Source organism: Bufo gargarizans, chromosome 2 (genome assembly GCF_014858855.1).
Source record: "Bufo gargarizans isolate SCDJY-AF-19 chromosome 2, ASM1485885v1, whole genome shotgun sequence".
Lineage (NCBI taxonomy): Eukaryota > Metazoa > Chordata > Amphibia > Anura > Bufonidae > Bufo > Bufo gargarizans.
In genome coordinates this window covers 522,643,284-522,669,032 of record NC_058081.1, presented here as the reverse complement: position 1 = coordinate 522,669,032, position 25,749 = coordinate 522,643,284, and positions in this window count along the sequence as shown.

Below are 25,749 nucleotides of genomic sequence, written 5' to 3'. Positions count from 1 at the left end.
CTTCCATTGCTACTAGAGGATCATTTGCATATATTACCCAGCCTCTCTGCTAGGTGGAAGCCACCCCCCAAATAGTACCCCCAGTGGTAGTTAGGCTCCCTACAGTGCCCTCAGTACTAATAAGGCCCCCTATAGAGCACCCCTAATAGAAATAAGGCCAATCTATAGGGCAATCCCATGGAGCCCTCAGTAGTAGTAATGCCCGCCATTACTGGGCACAGTATTTATAATGCCCACTGCCGTACTCCCTGGAGTTATAATCTTCTCTGTAGTGCCTCCATAAATTATAATGTTTGTCCTCTCCCTCCAGTCTTCTTTACCATGCAGTCCCATGTAAATAACACCAGTCCTCTCCCACCAGTCTTCTTTATGATACAGTCCCATGTAAATAACCTCTCTTCCTTACAGTTCTCTATAACATACAGACCCATGTAAATAACTTAAATCCCCTCCTTTACCCCCCTCCAACACATAGTTCCATGTAAAAAACATCACTCCTTATCCTTCAGTCTTCTATAATATTCAGTCCCATGTAAATAACACCAGTCATCTCCCTCCAATCTTCTAACATATGGTCCCATGTAAATAACACCCCTCCCCTGTGGCCCTCTAACATACAGTCCCAGTTAAATAACATATTTCAATTCCACTAATCAGGAAGGAGGTTTAATAGGGGAAAACCACATCTCCCATAATTTCTCTGGCACTGATTGCATGGCATGACTTCTGATTTCTCTCCACTGCTGCACTGCACTGATCACATGATAGTGACCTCTAGAGAGGAGTGAATTTCCCAAAAATTTGATTTGGTCAGATCGCCGAATTTTTCCGAAAAGATTTGATTCGAATCGCGTTAAAAAACTGCTATTTCCTGGCTGCAGGGAGCCTGTATATGTCACAACCAGACAGCTGAGAAGCTCTGACAGAGGCCTTTCAGAACCTCCTCCTTGAGTTTCTGTGTTGTGGTATTCAGCTCCTCCTCTCGTTAGCCTCTCTCAGCTGTCATGTGTTGGACTAATTGCTTCCCTTTAAATTCCTCCCCAGAATGCTTTTCTGGGCGGCCTATACTTCTTCCTGGAGTGTGTGTGCATGCTGACCTTGTTCTCCTGCCTGCTACAAAGCTAAGTGTTGTACCTTTATCTGTTATTTTCTGTTTGCTGGATCCCAGGTGACCCTGACTCCCTCCGTATCTTGTGTAGGGAGCCGGTGGTCGTGCCCCCTCACTATTGTAGGGTGCTCAGGGCTTTATAGTCAAGGTTCGTGGATATGCAAACCTCCACCATTAGGATCTTTGCATAGGCTGAGCAGCCAGGGAAAGTGCCAGGTCTTCTGCAGGGGTCTCCCTTGGTTCCTTAGCTTTCGGATCCAGCGAGTCATTTATACATGTTGCTTTGCCTTGTTTCCTGTACACCGTCCGTGACATTATAGGCCGCCATAACCGTCTCAAGCATGGATCCAGTTTCACTTTTGGCTGAACGCTTCCAGGGTCTTTCATTGGAGGTAGCTGATCTCCGTAAGACTTTTTCTCAGCTTCAAGTGACCGGTTCAGCTTGCGTTCATGGAGTTTGTTCTGAGCCTAAGATCTCACTCCCGGATACGTTCTCCGGGGGTAGTGAGAATTTTGTGCGTTTTAGAGAGGCTTGCAAACTCCATTTTCGCCTTCTTCCCCACTCCTCTAGTGATGAGGAACGGAGGGTGGGGATCATTATATCGCTGCTCAGAGGTAACGCTCAGTCCTGGGCCTTTTCGCTGCCGGAGGGGGCACGGCCTCTCCGTTCAGTGGATGAATTCTTTTTTGCCCTGGGTCAGATATATGATGATCCGGATCGTATTGCTCTGGCTGAGTCTAAACTACGTCTATTATGCCACGGTAAACAATCCGCAGAAATATACTGCTCAGAATTTCGGAGATGGGCAGTTGATACTGGTTGGAATGATGCTGCACTCCGAAGTCAATTTTGCCATGGTCTTTCAGAGGGATTGAAAGATGCATTTGCCTTTCATGAGAGGCCTATTTCTTTGGACTCTGCTATGTCTCAGGCCGTTCGTATTGACAGGCGTCTTAGAGAGAGAGGAGAGATGTCATCTTCCTGTCATACTCAGTCCCAGGACAGTGCAGCGGTCCCATTCTGTGCGCAGGGGTCTCAGTCGCCGTCAGCCCCTTCTGAGCAGGAGCCCATGCAGCTGGGGTTGATTGCTTCTGACAATAGAAGATTCAGCTCGCATGGGAGGGTTTGTTTTTGTTGTGGAGATATAAATCATTTGGCAAATATTTGTCCCTCTAGGAGATTCAGGCAGTTTTCTGGGAGTAATAAAGAAACAAACAGGAAAAAATCTTTTAAAAATGTTCCGTCTGTTACTATTGGCAGGGTTGAGGCGGAAATTGAAGGTTTTCCATTTGCTTGCAGTTCCCGTTTTGTCCTGCCGGCTAGGGTGGCGCTAGAGAGCAAGAACATTTTTTGTGAGATTTTTGTGGATAGTGGAGCAGCGGTCAATCTCATTGATAATCAATTTGCGATAACTCATGGTTTCCAGGTGCGCACTTTGGGAAAGGATATTCCTGTTTTTGCTATCGATTCCGCTCCACTTTCTCAAAAATCATTAAAGGGCATAGTTCACAATATCCGTTTAATTGTGAGTGATGCTCATGTTGAGGATGTGTCATGTTTCGTCCTTAGCGGTTTACCTACCCCTCTGGTGTTGGGGCTGCCCTGGCTCACTAAGCATAACCCCACCATTGATTGGCAAGCGAGGCAAATAAACGGTTGGAGTGACTTTTGCAGAGAGAATTGCCTCATGACATCTGTTTCTGAGCTTGCTACTAAGACTGTACCATCTTTTCTCTCTGAATTTTCGGATGTCTTCTCTGAGAGTGGAGTTCAGGATTTGCCTCCGCACAGGGAGTACGATTGCCCTATTAATCTCATCCCAGACGCCAAGCTGCCTAAATCTCGTTTATACAATCTTTCCCAACCTGAGAGGATCGCTATGCGTGCTTATATCTCTGAGAGTCTGAGAAAGGGACACATACGACCCTCGAAGTCACCTGTTGCCGCTGGTTTTTTCTTTGTTAAGAAAAAAGATGGTTCTTTAAGACCTTGTCTGGATTTCAGGGAGCTGAACAATATCACAATTCGTGACCCTTATCGGCTTCCTCTGATCCCGGACCTGTTTAACCAGGTTGTTGGGGCTAAAGTCTTTTCCAAATTAGATCTAAGAGGGGCATACAACCTGGTCAGGGTCAGAGAATGGGACGAATGGAAGACGGCCTTCAATACCCCTGAGGGCCATTTTGAGAATTTGGTTATGCCTTTTGGTTTGATGAATGCCCCAGCCGTTTTTCAGCATTTCGTGAACAGCATTTTTTATCATTTGATGGGAAAATTTGTATTGGTGTATTTGGATGACATTTTGATTTTTTCTCCTGATTTCAAAACTCATAAGGAACATTTACGTCAGGTCTTGCTCATCCTGCGGGAGAATAAATTATATGCGAAACTGGAAAAATGTGTGTTTGCGGTTCCAGAAATTCAATTTCTGGGGTTTCTTCTCTCCGCTTCTGGTTTTCGCATGGACCCCGAGAAGGTCCGCGCTGTGCTTGAGTGGGAGCTTCCTGAGAATCAGAAGGCGCTGATGCGTTTTTTGGGCTTTGCCAATTATTACAGGAAGTTCATTTTGAATTATTCTTCTATTGTTAAACCACTCACTGATATGACCAGAAAGGGGGTAGATTTTTCTTCTTGGTCAGTAGAGGCGCGTAAGGCTTTTTCTGATATCAAGGAGAGTTTTGCTTCCGCTCCCATCTTGGTGCAACCTGATGTTTCTTTACCCTTCATAGTTGAGGTTGATGCTTCTGAGGTGGGTGTGGGGGCGGTCTTGTCTCAGGGTTCCTCTCCTGCCAATTGGCGACCGTGTGCCTTTTTCTCGAAAAAACTCTCCTCCGCAGAGAGAAATTACGATGTGGGAGATAGGGAATTGTTGGCCATCAAGTTGGCTTTTGAGGAATGGCGCCATTGGCTAGAGGGAGCCAGACACCCTATTACCGTATTTACTGACCATAAAAATCTGGCCTACTTGGAGTCAGCCAAGCGTCTGAACCCGAGACAGGCCAGATGGTCTTTGTTCTTTTCTAGGTTTAATTTTGTTGTCACGTTACGCCCTGGAGTTAAGAATGTGAAGGCAGATGCCCTGTCACGTTGTTTTCCGGGAGGCGGGAATTTTGAAGACCCGGGTCCCATTTTGGCTGAAGGTGTGGTGGTCTCTGCTCTTTTTCCTGAATTCGAGGCAGAGGTGCAGGCAGCCCAGTCAGAGGCTCCTGATCTTTGTCCTCCTGGGAGGTTGTTTGTGCCTCTCGCTTTAAGACACAAGATTTTTTATTTTATTTTTTTAAAATTTGTTTATTTTATTTTCATAGCATCAAAAGACGTCAGTGAGTTACAGGGAATAATGTAACATGGAAGAGGTACATGATATTCAGTAGCAATGAGTACAAGCATACATAGAGGAAATAAGCATATTCGTGACCAACCGGCGGCAACCGGAATAGTGTTAATGAGACTAAGATAGTTCAAAACAATTAAGGTACAGCACGTTCTCCAGACCCGTTCAAAGGCCCATATCTGTAAGTGTGACTATCCAAGCCTAAAGAGTTCTAGTGTAGTTTGATCCAGTGTCAAAGGCAGTCATTTAATCGCGGGCAAAAAGGGAAACCTAGAGAGCTAGGGCTACCAGTAATTTGTAGTTACGGAGCACTAGGAGTTTAAAGTAGAAAAGCCTATGGGAGGGACTGTGGCTACTTGCTGCTGGAAAACCTAAAGGTAGACCAAAGTGACCAATGCTTCTGGAAGGCTGGGTGCGTGCGAGATTCCCAAGCAGAAAGCTCTTCAAAACGGTAGAGCTGGTCCACCTTGAGTTTCCATTGTTCAATTGTTGGCAGGGTAGTCTGGAGCCAATGTTTGGGGACAAGTAGGCGAGCAGCACATAGAAGCTGCTTAAAGAGGTGGCTAGGGGTGGGTTGGTTTGTGTCTGTAAAATAAGACAGCAGTGCTCCCAGTGGGGACATCTTTACAGATTCCCGGCTTATCTGGTTGCTTAAGCGAAAAATATCTGACCACCATTTGTTAATTACGGGACAATTCCACCAAATATGGAGGAAGGTCCCAGTCTCCTCGGAACACCTCCAGCAACTGTCAGAAGAGAAATCAGCAAAATGGATAGATCTCGATGGAGTTATATACCATTGAGTCAATATTTTGTATCCATTTTCCTGAATACGTACACATCGGGAAGCCTTATGGGGAGTGTTAAGTAAATCAGGCAGATCATTGAAGGGTATGGTTACCCCGGTGTCTCTTTCCCAGTGATGAATGAAGGATGGTTTCGCAATGAGTGGCGAGGTCTTCAGTTTGTTGTGAATTTGCGAAATTAGCTTTCTCGGGGGTTTGGGATTGATAAGAAGGGCTTCAAACCAACCTATTGGCCGAAGAAGTTCTCCCTCTGTATTGTTCTGTAGCAGGAAGGATCTAATGTGCGGGATTAAAGTAAGGTCACGTGGGTGGGGATCGAGTAATTTGTGAATGGCATCAGTCTCAAGGGGCTTACCGATAGAGTCTAGGAGATTTCTTATGGGCAAAGAAGAAGATTTAACTCGTTTGGATAAGGATCGCAATAGTGTTGGGGAGGACGTGCCTAAGATATCCGCAACATTCAATATAGGTGAGGGGAAAGGAACTGAGCAGTGAGAAGAGTTCAGCCATCTCCAAGCCTCAATCGTAGCTTTCAGTATTGGGAAGTTTAATAGAGGTATGTGGGGTGGAGATTGATGACCCAATAAGACTGTCCGGAATGGGGTATCAAGTATACTTTGTTCAAGGCTCACCCAAGGTTTGTCAGTAGAGTTACGGAGCCATTCGACCGCTCTAGCTAATCTTATTGCTAACCCATAAAGTTCTGGGTCTGGGAGGCCGATACCACCTAGGTGGCGTGGGAGAGCTAAGAGCTTGTAAGAGAGTCTGGCTTTCTTGCCATTCCATATGAAAGATCTAAACTTTTGTTTCAAAGCTGTGTAGAAGGATTTGGGCAGGGGGATAGGGAGAACCTGTTGGAGGTATGTGAGGCGCGGTAAGATCAATGAGGTGAGAAGGTTCTTACGTCCAAACCATGAAAGCATGGGTGCCCTGGCTTGTAAATGGTCTATGGCTGTAAATAAAGAGTTTTTAAGGGGGATGTAGTTTAGGGAAAAGAGGTCTGAGATTCGAGGGCCGATTTTAACTCCCAAGTAGGTGATGGTCGGAGAAGACCAATTAAAAGGGGAATTCTCCATCAATATAGATTTAGTATGAGAGGAAATTCCTAACGTAAGGATCAGTGATTTGCTAGTATTTATTTTAAAGTTAGAGACGGAGCTATATTGTTGTAAATGTGTTTGTATGCGGGGTAGAGAAGTAGTGGGATTTGTTGTCATGATCATAACATCGTCGGCGAAAGCCGCAATTTTGTGGTCTCTTCCCCCCAAGGTAGTTCCTTTAATGTTATGATCATTCCTAATTGTGGTTAAAAGGGGTTCCATTGCCAGGATAAAGAGGAGGGGAGACAAAGGGCAACCTTGACGGGTACCATTGTGAATGCAAAAGGGTAGGGAGAGACTACCGTTAACCATTACTAGGGCTGTGGCCTGTGCATACATAGCAAAGATCGCATGAACAAAGGGACCAGGCAGACCAAAGCACAGAAGTACTTGTCTCAGATAAGTCCAATTAATTCTGTCAAACGCTTTTTCTGCGTCGGTACTAAGCAATAAGAGAGGAGAGGAAGTATGTTTGGAATAGCACATTGCATTGATAACCCTCGTAGTGTTATCTTTGCCCTCCCTATTACGGACAAAGCCCACCTGGTCCCCATGTATCAAGGAAGGAAGGAGGTTTGCAAGCCGATTGGCTAACATTTTAGCTAATATCTTGAGATCAATATTTAAGAGGGAAATGGGTCTGTAGTTAGCGCAGAGTTTGGGATCTTTCCCTTCCTTGGGGATCAGTGCTATGTGTGCAGTTGTCATATCTCTAGAAAGGGCCTTACCTTGAAGCGCAGAGTTGCATACCTCAAGAAGATACGGAAGTAGTTGGGTCTTAAAGGTTTTGTAATATGATGACGGGAGTCCGTCAGGGCCTGGACTTTTTCCCAAGGGCATTTGAGAGAGAGCAACTGAAAGTTCCTCGGTTGAAAAGGGAGTTGCTAGGAAAGTTTTCTGAGTATCAGTGAGTGTGGGGAGGGTGTTCGCCTCAAGAAAGGAGGAGATTAGGGACAAATGAGTATCAGGGGATGAAGTGGCTGGGATATTGTAGAGCTTTTCATAGAATGCCCTGAATTGATCAGCTATTTGGTCTGTGGAAAAGGTGGTTTCACCTGTTGGGGAACTTAGTTGGTGTATGTAGTTTGCGTCCCTTCTTGCCTTAATTCTATTCATCAAGAACTTTGTTGTCTTATCGCCGTGGGCATAAAATTTATGCTGCGAGTTCAGATAGTATTTAGCAGATTTAGCATCTAATAAAGCTTTCAGTTCTGCTCTAAGACTAGAGAGGTCTTGACGTTGAGAATCGGCTAGTGTACGTTTGTGTAAGGTCTCAAGATTTTTAATTTTAGTGAGTAGAGAGGTAATCTTTTGTTCCCTAAGCTTCTTAACGTAGGATCCAATGCTAATAAAGTGTCCCCTTATGAGAGGCTTATGTGCATCCCACAGGGTTTGAGGGGAAATGGATGGATCAGTGTTTAGTTTAAAGAATTCCTCAAGAAGGGAAGACATTTTTTTAATAACTTGGGGGTCTCCTATAATAGATTCGTTTAAACGCCAATTGAAGTGTGAGGTATTGCGCGTAGGGGACGTGACTGTAAGAAATACAGGGGCATGGTCGGATATATGAATAGAGCCTATGTTAGCTGCCGAACAGTGCTGGAGGTGTTCCTTGGACACAAACAAGTAGTCGATGCGGTGGTATGTATTGTGGACATGCGAGAAAAAGGTATAGTCTATCTCGCTAGGATGCAGGGTGCGCCATGAGTCCACCAAATGTAATTTCCAAAATACATCCCTCACCCGTCTAAGTGAGGTCAGTGAGTGAGCAGACTTATGAGAGGATAAGTCAAGTTGCGGGTCAAATGCTATATTAAGATCACCTCCCAAGACCACAATACCTTCTTTGAAGGACTCAATAGTCGTATACAGTTTGGAAAGCCATGAGGTTTGTTTGGTGTTAGGGGCATACAAGTTTATAAACGTGTAGGTATGAGGGCCTATGGATCCCTTCACTAGAAGGTATCTCCCATCTGGGTCTTGATGATGTTGTGAGTATTTAAATGGGATTTTTCTTTTAAATCCAATACTAACACCTCCTGATGCTGATGAATTACCACCACAGTGGAACCACACAGGATAGTGTGAGAATTCCAGGTTGGGATAGTGATTAAACCTGAAGTGTGTCTCCTGGAGAAGCAACACATCCGATCCCTCTTTGCGTAACATCGCTAGAACTTGGCTTCTCTTAGAAGGAGAATTAAATCCTCTCACATTATATGAGGCGATTCGTAGATCAGCCATGAGCAATAAGTGAGTGGGGATCGAGGTGTATCAATGTGTCAGTCCCCCAGGGGAGAGCACTTACCGGTAAGGTGTCAGTCGGATGGTCAGAAGAAATGGATAGGTTCCATAAGTTGTTGTGAGATCCTCTACTGTGATGTAGACCTTGTGTCATGTACCTTATAACAAACCGGGGAAAAAAGAAAAACGTTAAAACAGAGAAAAAAGAACAGTTCAAGCATAGGGTCACCCCTAAGCTAAACATCTTGGGGGAAATAGGGTCAACTGACCGAGTTATGTGCCGTCCAGCACAATAATAGGCAGCCTGCATGGGACATTGAGGCCTCATGTTAATACAGAGGGTTTTGAACATACTTGGAGTGGGCCTATGAACTAGTGATAGGAGCTAGGCAAATTCGTCTTTGGAAAATATGTAAAGGCAGTAATGGTTAGGCAGAAAGGTGAGAGTTGTATGACAGAAGCGAGCAAAGAAGATCGCAGTAAGGTATGAGAAAGTGGAGAGGAAAAGCAAGACGAGTAGACAGTAAGATATAATAGGTGGGTAAGACTTCTCCAGAATTCGCTGAATCAAGTCCATTCCGTAGGGCATCCGTCGTCGTCCGTTCTGATATAGTAAGGAAAAAGTTCGGGAGGCAAGTTGTGGTAATGAGTTCACCGGCTTGATCCTCAGTAGATTCACTGGTCATGAGAAAGTCTCTTTGGAGTTAGTTGCTTACTTCTTTTACTCGCTTTATGGGCTTTAGGGGTGTGCAGCAAAGAGAAAGGCGTAACGGTCGGGACTTCAGGCAGGACAGCGATATCTTGAAATAAGTCCCAGTTCTCAATCTGAAAAGGAGGGATTTGCAAAACGTCGTACATTGCGTCCAGATCTGAGTGTGAGGCGATATTAAAACGACGCCCCTCCTGAGTAAAGGATAACCCAAACGGAAAGTTCCACTTGTATAAGATCTTATTAGCCCGTAGCCATTCTGTTAAAGGCTTCATGATCCGGCGTTTTCTGAGCGTAGAGGGGGCTAAATCCTGATAAATAGATATTTGTGCCCCTTCAAATATAATATCAGGGCGATTTCTGGCAGCTTCCTGAACCGCGGCTTTGACCTGGAAATTAAGGAACTTACAAATTATATCCCTAGGGGGATCTTCTGCTTTAGGCTTTGGACGTAAAGCCCTATGGGCTCTCTCCAGTATTATTTCTGGAGTGAAGTTTGGACCCAGGAGCGACATGCACAGGTGTTTTACCGCATTAGGGATATCGCCTGGGGCAACCGCTTCTGGAATCCCTCGTATCCTGAGGTTGTTGCGGCGCCCCCTATTCTCCTGGTCTTCCAGGGCGTTGTGCAGATCTGAAATATGCGCTGCACTTCTGTAATGAAGACGCTGTGGCTGTCTGGTGTTCCATAACCAAGATCTGATGGGTCTCGAGGGTTTCTACTCTGTCCCCCACTTGTCTCAAGTCTTGACGCATGGCGGCTATTTCGGTGAGTATCGGCTCCATGGCTTTACAGAGCGTGTGTTTCAGGTAGTGTCGGGTTATGGGGAGAGACCCTTTACCTTGCGGTTCGTCTGTATCGCTGTCATCGTCAGACTTCTCCTGCGTGCTGGCTCTGTGGAGCTGCGCAGGCTGGGACGGCGCCATCTTAGAGTCCCGCGCTACAAACGAGGCCGCAGCTTTTTTCACAAACTTGTCCATCTCACCGCTCGCTGGCAAGTTTTTCTGTTGGACCGGGTGATCACCACTCCTCGGGTTGCCAATTTTCACCATGATAGAGGCTGGAAGCTACTGATAGCTTATGATAAGGACGGCAGCAGTGCCGGAGCTCAGCAAAACACGGCCATCTCAGACCGATGCAGCTAAGACACAAGATTTTTAAAGAACACCACGATACGGTCCTTGCTGGGCACCCGGGGGTAAGAGCCACACTGGATCTCATCGCTCGGAGATTCTGGTGGCCTGCGCTTCGTGAGTCGGTTGAGGGTTTTGTGGCAGCCTGCGAGACTTGCGCTCGAGCCAAAGTTCCTCATTCACGGCCATCAGGTCCTCTCCTTCCCTTACCCATTCCTTCCCGTCCTTGGACACATCTGTCCATGGACTTCATAACGGACCTGCCTCGTTCCTCGGGGAAGACTGTGATTCTGGTGGTGGTGGACCGTTTTAGCAAAATGGTGCATTTCATCCCTTTTCCTGGTTTGCCCAATGCTAAGACGCTGGCGCAGGCATTTATTGATCACATTGTCAAATTGCACGGTATTCCTTCAGACATAGTCTCTGATAGGGGCACGCAGTTTGTTTCCAGATTCTGGAAGGCTTTCTGTTCTCGCTTGGGGGTTCGGTTGTCATTCTCTTCTGCTTTCCACCCGCAGTCGAATGGCCAGACAGAGCGCGTCAATCAGAATCTGGAGACATATCTGCGCTGTTTTGTGGCGGAGAATCAAGAGGATTGGTGTTCTTTTTTGTCCCTTGCTGAGTTTGCTTTAAATAACCATCGTCAGGAGTCCTCTGATAAGTCACCATTTTTTGGTGCATATGGGTTTCATCCGCAGTTTGGGACTTTCTCGGGAGAGGGGTCTTCTGGTTTACCTGATGAGGACAGATTCTCCTCGTCTTTGTCATCTATTTGGCAAAAGATTCAGGATAATCTAAAGAGCATGAGTGAGAGATATAAGCGTGTGGCAGATAAGAGACGTGTGCTTGGTCCGGACCTGAATGTTGGTGATCTGGTGTGGTTGTCTACCAAGAATATCAAATTGAAGGTTCCCTCCTGGAAGTTGGGTCCTAGGTTTATTGGGCCTTACAAAATCCTGTCTGTCATCAATCCTGTTGCATACAGTCTTGATCTTCCTCAGACTTGGAAGATCCATAATGTTTTTCATAAGTCCTTATTGAAACCTTATGTTCAGCCCATTGTACCCTCGCCTTTGCCTCCTCCTCCGATTATGGTTGATGGGAATCTTGAATTTCAGGTCTCTAGGATTGTGGATTCTCGTCTTGTCCGCGGTTCTCTTCAGTACCTTGTTCATTGGGAGGGGTATGGTCCTGAGGAGAGGATGTGGGTCCCAGTGACGGACATTAAGGCCTCTCGTCTCATCAGGGCTTTCCATAGGTCCCATCCTGAGAAGGTGGGTTCTGAGTGTCCGGAGTCCACTCGTAGAGGGAGGGGTACTGTCACAACCAGACAGCTGAGAAGCTCTGACAGAGGCCTTTCAGAACCTCCTCCTTGAGTTTCTGTGTTGTGGTATTCAGCTCCTCCTCTCGTTAGCCTCTCTCAGCTGTCATGTGTTGGACTAATTGCTTCCCTTTAAATTCCTCCCCAGAATGCTTTTCTGGGCGGCCTATACTTCTTCCTGGAGTGTGTGTGCATGCTGACCTTGTTCTCCTGCCTGCTACAAAGCTAAGTGTTGTACCTTTATCTGTTATTTTCTGTTTGCTGGATCCCAGGTGACCCTGACTCCCTCCGTATCTTGTGTAGGGAGCCGGTGGTCGTGCCCCCTCACTATTGTAGGGTGCTCAGGGCTTTATAGTCAAGGTTCGTGGATATGCAAACCTCCACCATTAGGATCTTTGCATAGGCTGAGCAGCCAGGGAAAGTGCCAGGTCTTCTGCAGGGGTCTCCCTTGGTTCCTTAGCTTTCGGATCCAGCGAGTCATTTATACATGTTGCTTTGCCTTGTTTCCTGTACACCGTCCGTGACAGTATAATGGTGTAGAACACTGTGCCTTGCAGTAACACGCATATGGAGTCTGCTGTGGTAGTGAAACAATACTGTGAGTCAGTATGACACGCACATGACAGGCATCGCTCTTAGGCCTCATTCACACTTCAGTGTTTGGTCAGTGATTTCCATCAGTGATTTGTGAGCCAAAACCAGGTGCAACTCTAAACACAGAACAGGAGCAGATCTTTCCCTTCTACCTCATGTCTGTGGAGGCTCCACTTCTGGTTTTGGCTCACAAATCACTGATGGAAATCACTGACAAAACACTGAAGTGTGAACGAGGCCCTAGAATCACTGCACACTTCAATTATTTGGGCAGTTACGGTGCCAAAACTGACCAAATAACTCAAGTGTGAACTCAGCCTTACAGGTCAATGTTAGCATCAAGAAGAAGCACACTCCTTTTACACCATCATCAGCTGATTCCACATAGATGTCTACAAAACCTGTTCTATTAAATGCTTATAGAGCCCCTTGACAGAGTGTAGAGGGTGTCAGTTGTAAGTTTGTGTTGAAATCACTGATTATTTTGCCCATCCTCTGAGTCATCAGAACAATAACCCCCCAAAAAAGGATCCTGTCTGTTGAGTATCCGCCTTCACTCGGTCAGCATTTTGGAAGTAATCCATCAGTTTAGCTAAAGCCCAAAAAAACAGGAGTGGGTCCAAAACAGAGCTGACACATGATTAGAATATTTGCATGTCTTTGTGTTTTGTACCCACTCCTGCTTTTGGATACCAAATCATAAGCCAATTCTGATGGGACCACACAGGCCTTACAGCTGCTACATAGACAGGATCCATTGTGCATCTCATTTTACCTTCCTTCTGACAGATCACAAGAAGCGTCAAATCAATGATGGTCAACCAGGCCAAAAAGGCAAATTGTGGCCCAGTCATGAAGTGGGGAGGGTTGGGAACAGCATGATTAGTCCACAGAGTGGCCCATTGACATAGTGGTGAGGCGGCAGCAGCATGAAGAGACCACAGAGTAGCCCAGTGACATAGTGTTGAGGTGGCAGCAGCATGAGAAGACCACAGAGTGGCCCAGTGACATAGTGGTGAGGTGGCAGCAGCATGAAGAGACCACAGAGCGGCCCAGTGACATAGTGGCAATGTGGCAGCAGCATAAAAAGACCACAGAGTGGTGCAGTGGCAGCAGCATGAGGAAACCACAGAATGGCCCAGAGACATAGTATTGAGGTGACAGCAGCATGAGGAGACCACAGAGTGGTGAAGTGGCAGCAATATGAGGAGACCACAGAGTGGTGAAGTGGCAGCAGCATGAGGAAACCACAGAGTGGCCCAGAGACATAGTGTTGAGGTGGAAGCAGCATGAAGAGACCACAGAGTGGCCCAGTGACATAGTAGTGATGTGGCAGCAGCATGACGAGAAAAAACTGAAAAAAAATCATCCTGTTTGTTGAGCATCCACCTTCAATTTGTCAGCATTTTGTCAGTAATCCATCAGTTTTGCTAAAGCCAAACAAAAAAACAGGAGTAACTAGTTACAGCTCCACACATCAGCGCTGCCATGCACTTTGGCAGATACCGACAGGCTCAAGGACTGGCCCACCCTCTGTTTTACATATTTGTACAGAGCTGGTACTGCCTTTTTGGCAAAGAAATGACAGCTTGGGACTTTCCACCTCGGCTCGGCACAAGCCATCAGTTCTCTGAAAGGTGCAGAGTCCACCACTTGGAAAGGCAGGGACTGCAGCACCAGCAACTTGACCAAGAGCTTGTTCAGCTTCTGCGTCATAGTATGAGCACACGCGTATTGCTGTCTCTTGGCAATCGCTTCGGTGATCGATTGCTGACGGAATGACTGATGTGGAGGAGGAGCAGGAGCATCAGGACCAGCAGATGATGGGAAGGACAGACAGCTCCCCGATGAGCCTTGACTGCATGAAATTGGGTGATGCAGCAGTTGCTGCTGCAGGATGGACCACCACATCGGAGCCACAGTTCTCCCAGATCACTTTATGGTGACGCTGCACATGTTGACGTAGGGCTGTGTTTCCAACATTGGCACCCTGGCCACGCTTCACCTTCTGTCCACAAATCATGCAAATGGCTATGTTCACCCCCTCCAGCAGCCTAACAAAAAATTGCCACACTGCGTTGACTGCCTGCTACTGCTGTCTCCGTGAACTCCTGCACCACTACTTTCCAGGCCGGTAGGCTCCTGTGAAGCGGGTTCTACCCCGGGCATGTTTGGCTCCCGACCTCCCATTGCTGCCACCCTGCTGACTCCCAGCCACGCTGCCACCCTGCTGGCTCAGCCGCTGCCTCAAGCTCAAGCTGCCCCCCTCTTCTCCTGATGATGAAGCCCCTTCTTCACCTGGCTCCCAAGTGCAATCAGCTACATCATTATCATTAGGGATGAGCGAATCGACTTCGGATGAAATCCGAAGTTGATTCACATAAAAGTAGGAGCTCCGTACAGTATTAGAATGTATTGGCTCAGATGAGTCAAAGTTATCGCTTTGCGAAGTCTTGCAAGACTTCGCGTAATAACTTCATATATTAATTTGTACTCGGGTTCAGTTCCAAGGTACCATTTGGAACCGAACCCTCTTTGTGTCCCCTCACAGTAGTTATGCCCTCTCTGTGCCCCTTTCACAGTAGTAATGCCCTATCTGTGCCCCCTCACAGTTGTAATGCCCTCTCTGTGCCTCTTCAGAGTACTTATGCCCTTACTGTGTCCCCATAACAGTAGTAATGCCCTCTGTGCCCCTTCACAGTAGTAATAGGAAGTAAGAAAAAGAAACACCGTATTACACCAGCTGCACCTCTTGTTAAAAATTTATTTAGGAACACGAAAAAATTTAAAATCATTGTATACAATTACGACATTGTGTGTGGATCCATAATATATCCAACACACATACCCACAACAACCTGGTTCTAAATAAGAACATCTGTATACAGCAGATAAGTACACAATGTATAAAATACAAAAGTTATGGAATACTTATCAAATAGACAAATTGGTGGTGCAGGTTGGTGGGCAATAACGCCCCACGCGTATCGCCGGATCACGCCAGCTTTCTCAGGGGTCAACTACTCATGGTAAATGTGCCATATACATATATATATATATATATACATATGTAGATAGATTAGACTATAATCGTATTCACCTGTTCTGAAGGCGCTCAAGCGGAAGCATCCATAAGATGGCTATGGAACTCATCTTGCGCATGCGCGTGCATAGATCTGAGACGCTGCTTCACATTATACAGCACCATTGCACAACCTTGTGGGTCCTGTGCTGGGGATACTTGCGTGTTTCACCACACCTCCTTCTCCAGCTGATTTTACCTTCAAAACAAGTGAATACGATTATATTCTAATCTATCTTACATATATATATATTGTGACGGTATGCGAGGTGAGGTGGTGGATGATAGGTATGTTTCACCTCGCATGCGCTCTGTTGTCAGGGACTGAACCGGAGTCCGGCCCGGGTTTTTCCAGCCTCTGTGGCAGGCTGGGTTCCGGTCCAGAGATTATGGTCCACTGGAGTTCACCTCCAGGTGGACTTTAAATAAACAGGAACAGAGCACAACAGGGCTCTCATGTGCTGAGTCTCAGGACTGTAACCTGTGTTGCTGAAGAGAGAGCTATGTTTGGATGCGGGAAAAACAAAAAGGTTTGCTTTACCATTTGTGTTGTGGATGTTGGGGAGCAGCCCCACACCGTATAGTCAGGACACGACTGTATAGCTTAGCGCCGGACGGCAAGGATTTACTTTATGTTTTGTTTGTTTTCTGCTGTGCAAACCTTTGTGCCTAAATAAACCTGGCAACAAGCCAGATTTTCAAGGAAACTGCCTGCTTACGGACTGTCTGTTCAGAAAAAGGTGATCCCCACGAGCTAATCTCCCACACGTGGTGGACTCAGCGGGCATTTTCTGAAAATGGAGGAAATGTTAAAGGCCCTGCTACAGGCCAATGCCGCTCAGCGGGAATCCAACCGCCAAGTCGCAGAGGCCGCTGCAGCACAACAGGCCGCCCAACAGGAGATGAACCGACAGTTTGCAGAGGCTCTTGTGGAACTGAAAAAGGGGTTCGCACCTCCTGCGCAAGGGGAACCAAAATTGGTACGTGCTTCCAACCACCTACAGAAGATGACACCTACTGATGATGTTGAGGCCTACCTTGCGACTTTTGAGAGAGTTGCTGTCCGCGAGGAGTGGCCAAAAGAACAGTGGGCGGGGCTAGTGGCCCCGTTCTTGACCGGGGAACCTCAAAAGGCGTACTTTGATCTCGAACCGGATAAGGCCCAGGACTATGAGACACTGAAGACGGAGATACTTGCACGCTTGGGTGTCACCATGGCAGTCCGAGCCCAGCGTGTGCATCAGTGGAGTTACTCCAGCAGCAAGCCACCTCGCTCTCAAATGTTTGACCTGATCCATCTCACCAGGAAGTGGTTGCAGCCAGAGACCTTGACCGGCCCTCAGATCGTGGAGCGGGTAGTAATGGACCGGTACCTGCGTGCGCTCCCTGCGACACTGAAGAAGTGGGTCGGACAGGGGGACCCCAACACTGCAACCCAGTTGGTGGACCTAGTGGAGAGGTACCTTGCTTCTGAGGACTTGCTGAATCCGTCTATGCCCCACCGTGGAGCGTCTTGGGACGCAAGATCACCCCCAGGATCTGGTAAGACTGTTCCAGGGTTCAAAAGCAGGGGTAATGTTAAGACTGATTTTGCAGCTAATGAGACTGTGGGTCCTAGACCTGGAGACTGGCCAAAGAAGCCAGGAAGGTCTTTGGGACCCTTCAAAGGACTGGGGGTAGAGCACATACAGTGTTATCGGTGCCATGCATTTGGGCATATTGCTGCAAACTTGTCCTTTAAATGATGAACCTATGCAGTGTGACTATGCTTACAGGAAAAGACACATTTCTCTTTTTGCACAGGTCGCGTGTACTGCAGCATGTTCGAGTCACACCGAGAGACAAATGTGTGCTATTTCTGTGGATGGAAAACCACTCACAGCCCTGCTAGACTCGGGTAGTGTGGTGACACTAATCAGGAAGGATTGTGTAAACCCCAGCAAACTACACCCCAGTACTATCGGGGTCATTTGCATTCATGGGGACACACGGGACTACCAGACAGCAGTGGTTGAGGTTGATACCCCTTGGGGCAGTGTGACACATTCAGTCGGGGTGGTGCCGTCGCTGCTTCACGAAGCGTTAGTGGGGAGAGATTTTCCCCATTTTTGGAGCTTATGGGAAGGCAAGGGGAGACTGGTAGATAGAGCTCCCCCTGCTGGGGAAGCACGGGAGCTGTCGCCAGATCCTTTTTTCCAAAGGGACGTTGTTGAAGAAGCAGGAGATCCTCTTCCTTTCCCTGTCCTGGCTGGGGAGCCGGAGGACCGGGAAGCTAGCCCTCAGTTCGAGTGTAATGAACGGGAGAACGTCTCTGACCCTGACAGTGAGAGTAGTCCAAATGTTATACCAGATTTAGAAGTCAGGAGAGAGGATTTCTGTACCGAACAACTGCGAGATGTCACCCTCATTAGAGCTAGGGAAAATGTTAAGATGGTGGATGGGGAACCGGTGGTCCCTAACTGGGTGGTGTCCTTCCCCTACATGGCCCTCAACAACAATTTACTGTATCAGGTGATAAAACGTGGAGAAGACGAGGTCGAACAGTTACTGGTTCCCAAACCCTTCCGCAGGGTCGTACTAGACCTGGCACATAGTCACGTGATGGGGGGACATCTCGGCGTTGAAAAGACCAGGGAGAGAATCGCCCAGAGATTTTTCTGGCCTGGGTTGCATGCAGATGTCAGGCAGTACTGTGGGTCGTGCCCCGAGTGCCAATTGTCAGCACCGGCGCCCCATTTTCGCAGTCCCCTGGTCGCTCTACCAATAATTGAGGTCCCTTTTGAACGGATTGGCATGGACCTGGTGGGGCCAGTGGTGAAGTCTGCCCGGGGTCACCAGCATATTCTGGTAATCCTGGACTACGCGACACGCTACCCTGAGGCCATCCCCTTGCGTAACACCTCCGCTAAGACTATCGCCAAGGAGTTAGTCCAGGTGTTTAGTCGAGTCGGGATCCCAAAGGAGATCTTAACCGATCAAGGCACCCCATTTATGTCCAGGGTCACCAAGGAACTGTGTAAAGTATATAAAATTTCCCATCTCCGCACCTCTGTCTACCACCCCCAAACGGATGGACTTGTGGAGCGATTTAATAAAACGCTGAAAAGTATGTTGAAAAAGGTGGTTGACAGAGATGGGAAAAATTGGGATTTTTTGCTACCATATCTCATGTTTGCCATACGCGAGGTTCCGCAGGTGTCCACAGGTTATTCCCCCTTTGAGCTTTTGTATGGTAGACATCCCAGGGGGCTGCTAGATGTCGCTAAAGAAACACTGGGAAGGAGAGGCCACCCCGTATCGAAGCGTCATAGAGCATGTCTCCTTGATGCAGGATCGAATCGCAGCTGTCTTGCCCCTGGTTCGTGAACATATGGAGCGAGCCCAGGAGGCCCAGAGGAGGGTCTACAATCGGGGTGCCAAGGTCCGTACTTTCAGCCCCGGGGACCGAGTGTTGGTACTGGTTCCCACGGTTGAAAGCAAGTTCCTGGCTAAGTGGCAGGGCCCCTTTGAGGTGGTTGAAAAAGTAGGAGAGGTAAACTACAGGGTCTACCAACCCGGGAAACGGAAGCCACAACAGATTTATCATGTAAATCTCTTAAAACCCTGGAAGGACAGAGAGACTTTGTTGGCCACGTCTCCGGCCGCAACAGTCCGGCGACCGGTGATCCCTGACGTCCCCATAACGGAGTCCCTATCCCTAGGTGCAACAAAGTGACGTTAGGGCGTTTTTGTACAAAAATAGAGACTTTTTCTCCCCCTTACCCGGACGAACCAACGTGATTCAGCATGACATAGTGACAGAACCTGGGGTTCGCGTAAATGTAAAGCCATATAGAATACCGGAGGCCAGGCGAGAGGCAGTCGCAAAGGAAATAAAAATGATGTTAGAGTTGGATGTGATAGAAGAGTCCCACAGTGATTGGTCGAGCCCCATAGTGCTGGTCCCAAAACCCGATGGCACTGTTAGGTTTTGTAACGACTTTAGGAAACTGAACAGTGTCTCCAAGTTCGATGCCTACCCGATGCCTCGGGTCGACGAACTCGTGGACAGGTTGGGACAAGCCCGCTACATAACGACCCTAGACCTGACGAAAGGCTACTGGCAGATACCCCTAACTGAATCGGCCAAGGAGAAAACGGCTTTTTCCACTCCGGAAGGCTCGTTTCAGTATAAGCGGATGCCTTTTGGTCTACATGGAGCTCCTGCATCATTCCAACGAATGATGGATAAAACTTTGAGCCCACATCGCCCGTATGCAGCTGCTTATTTGGACGATGTGGTCATCCACAGCCCAGATTGGGAATCGCACCTGCTCCGTGTACAAGCAGTGGTAGATTCTCTTAAGAAAGCAGGTCTTACGGCCAACCCAAAAAAGTGTGCCATAGGCCTGGAGGAAGCCAAATACCTTGGCTACGTTATTGGCCGAGGACTGGTCAAGCCCCAGACCAATAAGGTTGAGGCAATTCAAAAATGGCCCCAACCGATAAACAAAAAACAAGTTCGGGCCTTTATTGGCATTACGGGGTATTACCGGCGGTTTATACCCGACTTTGCCACCATTGCCGCCCCTCTGACCGACCTGACAAAGGGCAGAGGGTCGGCCATGGTTAAATGGAATCCTGAAGCTGAGGAGGCCTTCCAGAAGTTAAAGCGTACCCTTTGTGTACTACCGGTGTTGGTAACCCCGGACTTCTCAAAGGAGTTTGTGGTACAGACGGACGCCTCTGAGGTGGGCCTAGGGGCTGTCCTATCCAAAACCAGAGATGGGGAGGAGCACCCAGTGGTATACCTGAGCCGAAAGCTGAACAAGCATGAAAAGAACTATGCCATTGTTGAGAAGGAGTGTCTGGCTATTAAATGGGCCCTAGACTCGCTGAAATATTACTTATTGGGAAGGTCGTTTAAGCTTGTCACCGACCATGCACCCCTAAAGTGGATGTGTGACAACAGGGAAAAAAATAGCCGTGTGACAAGATGGTTTCTGGCCTTACAGCCCTTTAAGTTTTCAGTAGAGCATAGGCCGGGCAAGCTCCAAAACAATGCAGATGCCCTCTCCCGCATGCATTGTATGCTGGGGACAGTTGCTCAGCCGCGGGGGCTAGAGCAGAGGGGGGGGATATGTGACGGTATGCGAGGTGAGGTGGTGGATGATAGGTATGTTTCACCTCGCATGCGCTCTGTTGTCAGGGACTGAACCGGAGTCCGGCCCGGGTTTTTCCAGCCTCTGTGGCAGGCTGGGTTCCGGTCCAGAGATTATGGTCCACTGGAGTTCACCTCCAGGTGGACTTTAAATAAACAGGAACAGAGCACAACAGGGCTCTCATGTGCTGAGTCTCAGGACTGTAACCTGTGTTGCTGAAGAGAGAGCTATGTTTGGATGCGGGAAAAACAAAAAGGTTTGCTTTACCATTTGTGTTGTGGATGTTGGGGAGCAGCCCCACACCGTATAGTCAGGACACGACTGTATAGCTTAGCGCCGGACGGCAAGGATTTACTTTATGTTTTGTTTGTTTTCTGCTGTGCAAACCTTTGTGCCTAAATAAACCTGGCAACAAGCCAGATTTTCAAGGAAACTGCCTGCTTACGGACTGTCTGTTCAGAAAAAGGTGATCCCCACGAGCTAATCTCCCACAATATATATATATATATATATATATATATATATATATATATATATATCTATATACCTGTGTATATATATATATATATATATGAAGCGAAGAAGTAGGACTGCACTCCAAATGTGGTAAATGGTAGTAATTTATTCACCCATAATATGGCAAGTCTTGCGACGTTTCGGCTCACAAGAGCCTTCCTCAAGAATAATAACAGTGAAAGTGAGAGCATATAAAGGCATTTACAATGTGTCCAACCCATAAAGGTGTGGTTACAATCAATTGCAATTACATACATCTGGTTCAGATCAATAAAGTGCAAGTGCATAAAGTGACAAGTGCTATATAATATATAACTCTAGGGATACCTTTCCCTCAACGAAAGCCAGAATGTGTACAATACTTTGTTTAGGTAAATTCACGATTATATAAGTGACCTATTGCATGTGGATCACAGAGATACGACCTTCAGTGGCGATGGGGCCCACATATACCATCGCGTTCGTTGCATGTCTTCGACTCCTCATTGCGCATGTTCACACTGACCTCATAATGTGAGTCATAGTGTAAAGTTCATGCGCATGCGTTCCATGCGAACGGCGCAAGAGCACCATTTTGCTTGAGGGAAATCCACCCTACAGTTCTATTCATATTGTAGATGCGACTGTTGTAGAAATAAGATCATTTTGTAAGTATGCGACCGCTGTAGGGATCTCCTACATACGCCAGCCTCTGGACCGGGATCCCGACCTTGCGAGCGAGACACCTGACCAGAAGGCCGTGAGTGTCAGAGAAGAGCATTTCCATGATCTCCGCCGGCAGTCTAAGCCCATTGCTGGTAATTTTAGCAGTCATAGAGTGATGATCACTCTCCAATAAACAGTCATATCATAAAAATGCAAATATGTATCTAAAGTAACGCATGGATATAAAGACGCTGATGTCCATATTGGGCCGAATCGTCCACCAAGGAAAAAATTAAAGGATCCACATCCAATAGTGTGAGAATACATAAAACCTAAAAACAAAGAGAGAGGAATAAATATTTTAATTTCCAAATGTGTGTTACAGATATGTATTGGTCTTTCACGGTTATCTTACACCATTATACCGATATAAGGAGGACAAGAACACTTATACAGCTGAACTAAGAACGATCGGCAGATCCACAACACTATCACCTGAACTCGATGTTAAGACCCGTAGGGTGCAAGCTGTCAAGATCATAAATCCAACGTAACTCTCTCTTTTTTTCAAGAGAGTTAGGCGGTCACCACCTCTTCTGGGAAGCCTGACCTGATCCACGATCCAACATCTTAGATCCCGCTCGGAGTGTCCTAGGGATCCAAAATGTCTGGATACTGGTAGATCAGTACGTTTCTTCCTTATTGAGTTCCTATGGTTATTCAACCTGACTTTTAATTCTGTGGAAGTTTCCCCAACATATAATAGGTTACAGGGGCAGGCCAGCACATATATCACATATGACGAGGAACAATTTAAATGGAACTTTATAGGGTACTCTTTATTTGTGAACGGATGTACAAAAGACTTGGCTTTGCAGATATATCGACAATTGACGCAGCCGAGGCACGGAAAACATCCGAGGCCCGGCTGCGTCAATGTGCGCTGCACACTGATCTTCTTCGGACCTGTATCTGCCCTGACCAATTGATCTTTTAAGTTTTTATTTTTACGGTATGATAGAAGGGGAGGGAGTTTAAATTCTGGTACATCTATAATGGACCTACTTAAAATACTCCAATTATCTTTAATGATACTACCTATCTCCAAAGAACATTCAGAGTAGGTGGACCTAAATGGTATTCTTTGAGTTTTTCCGGGAGTAGTTAATATTGTTTCGATATTCTTATCTAGAATTTTATTTTTGTGTGTATCTAGTAATTTGCGGGGATAGCCCCGATCCCTAAATTTGCAAGCCATCGTATCCAATGTGTCTAACAACTCGGTGTGGTCAGAGACAATACGTTTCGTACGTAAAAATTGTGAATAAGGAAGGTGTTTCACTAGACTGCGTGGGTGATTACTTTCATATCGCAAGATAGTGTTCCTATCGGTCGGTTTTACATACAATCCTGTACCAATTGCACCATCAACCAATTTCACATTGGTGTCCAGGAATGATAATTGTGTCTTGGAGTATGATACAGTGTATTGAAGATCCGGATCTATGTTGTTAAGGTATATATGGAACTCACTTAATTGTGATTCCGTACCAGACCACAGGAGGAAGACGTCATCTATGTATCTCCACCACCTAATCACGTGTTGAAAGTGGTGGGATACATAGATAAAGTCCTCCTCCATGTGTCGCATAAGAATATTTGCGTACGTTGGGGCCACATTGGACCCCATCGCCACGCCACGTTTCTGATTGTAGAAAGTATCTTGAAACAAAAAATAGTTATTTTCAAGAATCAGTCTCAGCAGAGTGTTTATAAAGCATTTTGCATTCTGTGTTACGGGCGAGTCATCTAAGTATTTATTGACTGCACTAATGCCCTTCTCATGCCCTATTGATGTGTATAAAGACACAACATCAAAGGACACGAGAGTCAGTCTGCATGTCACTGATGTCCACTGCCCTCAGTTGTTCTAAAAAATCGCCTGTGTCTTTTATATAAGATTTACCAGCCATTGAAAATTCTCTAAGTATCCTGTCTAAGAAGATGGATATCCTGCTGAAAACAGAGTCAGAGCCGGATACGATGGGGCGACCGGGGGGGTCCACCAAGCTCTTGTGGACCTTGGGTAAAATATATATGACGGGAGTAATGGGAGCAGTTATCGTCAAATACTCCCTTAATCCCTCATCTATAATACCCCCGGCCACCGCATCGGATAGACTCCTGTTGATAATAGCCATAATGCGAAATTTCGGGTCACCTTGTAATACACCATACACATTTATATCATTCAGTTGACGTTCAATTTCCTTGATATACTTTTGTGTATCAAGAACAACTACCCCACCGCCCTTATCGGCCGGTTTGATAGTTAACTGGGGGTTGTTCTTAAGTTGAGATAGGGCCTCTATTTCAGCAGTGGTCAGATTGGGGTTGCTTACTCTCGCTGTATCCCCATATAGGGATTTCAGCATACTGACATCGCGTTGAACTGCAGAAATATAGGCCTCTATCGCAGGTTCGTCTATATTGGGAACAAAGGCACTTTTATTAAACAAATTTAATCCCCTTAGTGAAAATTCGCTAGAACATGTTTGTGTATTTACAGTACGTCCCTTAAAAAATATTTTAAGTCTAAGAGAACGGAAAAAATCAGTTAAATCCATCTCTAAGTCAAACCAATTTACTTTTGTGCTTGGGCAAAAGGTGAGACCCTTGGACAGGACACTCAGCTGGGCTTCAGTCAGTTCAACTGAGGATAAATTAAATACTATTGTCTCTTTCTCTGAGATGGCGTTTTTGTTGATTGTAGTCTGGTTCTGTTGTATCGCTGTTTTCCCTTGTCTTCTATACCGGCGACCTCCCCTCCTGGTTCTTGTTCTTTTCCTTTCTTTATCTCTAGATCCACCCCTAAAAAAGCTTTATCTTCATCTGTGGGCAATTGTGTATATTTTCTCCTTCTCCTATTATCACGGTTGGAGCTCGTATATGGCTGGTCAGTTTGCCAGGTGTATATATCACCTCGTTTGTAGTCATCCACATCACGTGACCACTTACTCCTTTTCCCTTCCTCCAATTCCATCTGAAACTTGTCAAGCTGATTTTTGATTTCGTCTTTATATTGAATAAGATCGTCAGCAGGTAATTGTGTCTGCAATGTCCGTTCTACCTCTGACAGTTCCTCTGGGAGTGAGGCCACTTCTATTTGCAAAAACTCAATGTTCAATAAAATGTAGTCAAGTGAATACCTGTTTGATAACATCTCAAAACGTTTACAAAATAATTCATTGTTAGGAAAAAGATTAGGCCGTAAATTTGAGCGCATTCCTCTCGGAATTTTCTTATCTTTATAATACTGTCCCAAAGTGGCCATGTGTAATTTCATTGCGATGAGACGCCTGGATAAAGCGACATACTTGCGTTTGAGTTCCTTTGCGGTTGGAGCTTGTAGAAAAGAGGCATCACTCTCAATTCCCCGCATAATGCGATCCACCTCCTCAACAGTATAGGTGCCGCCATAGGGTGTTTCCGTATTTGACATAGTGAATCCTTCAGGTGTGCTCACACACGGTGCCGATAATAATAGAAAGGAAAAGTCCAATGGGAGCACCAGCCAGAGTGTGGGTGCAAGTCCAACACAGGGCAGCGGCAAACCCCAAAATTTGTATGAAGCGAAGAAGTAGGACTGCACTCCAAATGTGGTAAATGGTAGTAATTTATTCACCCATAATATGGCAAGTCTTGCGACGTTTCGGCTCACAAGAGCCTTCCTCAAGCATAATAACAGTGAAATTGAGAGCATATAAAGGCATTTACAATGTGTCCAACCCATAAAGGTGTGGTTACAATCAATTGCAATTACATACATCTGGTTCAGATCAATAAAGTGCAAGTGCATAAAGTGACAAGTGCTATATAATATATAACTCTAGGGATACCTTTCCCTCAACGAGAGCCAGAATGTGTACAATACTTTGTTTAGGTAAATTCACGATTATATAAGTGACCTATTGCATGTGGATCACAGAGATACGACCTTCAGTGGCGATGGGGCCC